This window comes from Gopherus evgoodei, unplaced genomic scaffold (genome assembly GCF_007399415.2).
Source record: "Gopherus evgoodei ecotype Sinaloan lineage unplaced genomic scaffold, rGopEvg1_v1.p scaffold_32_arrow_ctg1, whole genome shotgun sequence".
NCBI lineage: Eukaryota > Metazoa > Chordata > Testudines > Testudinidae > Gopherus > Gopherus evgoodei.
Window position 1 is genome coordinate 3,381,683 of NW_022059994.1, and position 2,252 is coordinate 3,383,934.

At 56.3% G+C, this 2,252-nt stretch overlaps 3 protein-coding genes across 7 annotated transcripts in view; all 3 read right to left on the reverse strand.

Annotated features, from left to right (window-relative positions):
• Positions 1–2,252, reverse strand: part of LOC115640751 (zinc finger protein 436-like) — a 452,700-nt gene that overhangs the window by 121,849 nt on the left and 328,599 nt on the right. The gene's annotated exons all lie outside the window — the stretch shown is intronic.
• Positions 1–2,252, reverse strand: part of LOC115640827 (zinc finger protein 300-like) — a 308,757-nt gene that overhangs the window by 40,856 nt on the left and 265,649 nt on the right. The window lies entirely within an intron of this gene.
• LOC115640730 (zinc finger protein 260-like) overlaps positions 1–2,252 on the reverse strand; it is a 341,512-nt gene that overhangs the window by 15,455 nt on the left and 323,805 nt on the right. The window lies entirely within an intron of this gene.

A 2,252-nucleotide genomic window follows, 5' to 3' on the forward strand; every position in this document is an offset into this window, starting at 1 on the left:
GTGGACTGGGCCAAGCCTGCAGAGGGGCTCCTCTCCCTGCCTGCCTTCATGGCCCTCGATAGCCAGCCTGTCACGCCCTCCCCATGTCCCGCCATGTCCTGCATTGGGATGACAGAGAGTTTCTTTGCCCCACTCTCCCCACACTGCATCCCTCTTGTGATAACCTCTGCACCCCATGTTCACCTCTTGTGTATGATTATGATATACTGTGTGCCAAGTGTGCCGGTGAAGGGATCATTGGAAAACTCATGATCTGCTGAATATTGTGCCCTTGAAATGCGTGTGACACCAGTGCATGTGGAATGGTGAGATTTTAATGTATGTTTGTTGCTAGGCTGACCACACTGCAGGTGCCCCAAAAGAGGACACTGATGGGGGGTGGGAACTGGTGGGGGTTTTTGAGTGAGGGGTGTTGGAGAGGGTGCAGTGGGGTGCTGGAGGGGGTACTCATGAGGTGAGGGCAGTGTTGGCCGCTGTCAGAGTGGCAGGGCAGTGGCAACAGCTGTCAGTCAGGGCGGACCTGCGGGACCTCCCCACCTCCCAGGGCTGAAAGCCTAAGCCTGGGGCGGGTGGGGATCTGGCAGCAATCAATCAGCTGTGGATGCAAGGCAATTGGCTAGTTGGGAAGGTGACTAATCAGGGATGTTTCTGAGCTTCAGCGCTTGTGCTCTGCAAACACCCCTGGACATTTGCTGTTATGGTATAACCCGCTCAGCAGGCTCAAAATCAAGGATCTGTCCATAAAGACCCAGACATATGTCAAAGTTTTTGTTACTGAACTATGTCGGTTCTGGGGATTATCCCACTCAAACTCCTCAGAGACGAAAAAGGACCAACTGTGGGTGTTGGAAAACTCTTATCTGGCTGTCCATCACCAACAAGAAGAACAGAGTAAACAAAGAAACGTATAATTTACCTGAAGGATGCTTTGAAGCTCACATACTCTGTAAAGATGCCTGCCCACATGACTGTTGGCACCTTACTGAAACTTAGTTGGGGGGGGGGGGTTGGTTGGCCTCTCCCAGTAACAAAAGACAGGAAGGGCCAATGAGAAATGAAAACCCTGAGACTACTCCCCAGGGCCAATGGGGAGAGGCCAAGGTTCTAGGTCAGCTTCGTTGACAGGACAGGCAGGCCAATGAGGGAGTCAGGAGCCCGTCATCTGTGTGAGCTGGAGCTGCCTGCCAGAGAAGGGCAGAGCTAAGGGGAGAGGGGTAGCCAGAGCTGGGCTGGAGGCAAAGCAGCAGAAGCACTGAGGCAGAGGGCAGCTGGGTCTGGAGCAGGGTGTGGTGAGCAGCTGGGGAGAGCAAGGGGAGGACCCTGGGCAGCATGAGATGACATCATGTTTTCCTTTCCTATTATTTCCTTATGTTTTCTATTACTTGCTGTTTAATAAATCGTATTTGTTCTGAACTCTATGTAATCCTGAGTGGTGACATCAGGAATGGGTCCAGAGTGAAGAGAGCACCCCAGAGTGGGGATGCGACACCGTAGCCTCTGTCCTGAGTGATTGCAACAACAGAAGCCCCCTCAGGAATCCTGGGCCCAGCCTTGTCAGGGTTTCAGGGATGATCGTGGAAGGGGAGTCCTCGAGGTCAGGCAGGTCTCTGGGTAAAGGGAGTGGGAGCGAGGACTCAGCTCAGTTTGCTATTCCATTCCATCTTGGTGGTGAATACGCCAGAAAAGTTTCTTCCCCACACTGGGAAGACCGTTCCCCTGCTTACCTCTGTGTGTGTCTATTGATTTCTCCTAAAGTTAGTTAGAATTTTAGGGGAAAGTGTCAGAACAGGCACCAGCGAGAGTTACTGGACACACTCTGAGGCCACCAAATTTGGTCGTGAGAACCCCTGGGCTAGATGCTCATGATGGGCCCTTCTGTCCTTAGAGCCTGGGAGTGGAACAGGAGCCGGACCCAGGGATGCTGCAGAGTGACGGTTTCAGCGCTAGGACCCAGGGAGCAGCCGGGAGGCGGCGGTGGGGCAGCGAGCGCTGGGCTCCGGCCCGGCAGCAGGAAGTGACTCGCAGCCGCTGCGGTGACTCTGGCTCCCAGGCTCCTGGCGAGATCCCCGAGCCCCGGCGGCTGGTGCTGGGAGCCCGGAGCCCTGGCTGCAGCCGGGAGAGGGGAATCTCCAGCAGGGCCCTTCCCGCTGCTCCCCAGGAGCCTCTCCCAGGGCAGAGCCCCCAGCCCGGCCCGGCCCCTGCCCCGGGGGGCCCCGCTCGGAGGGAAGGGGAGAGAGACCCGCCCCCCCCGG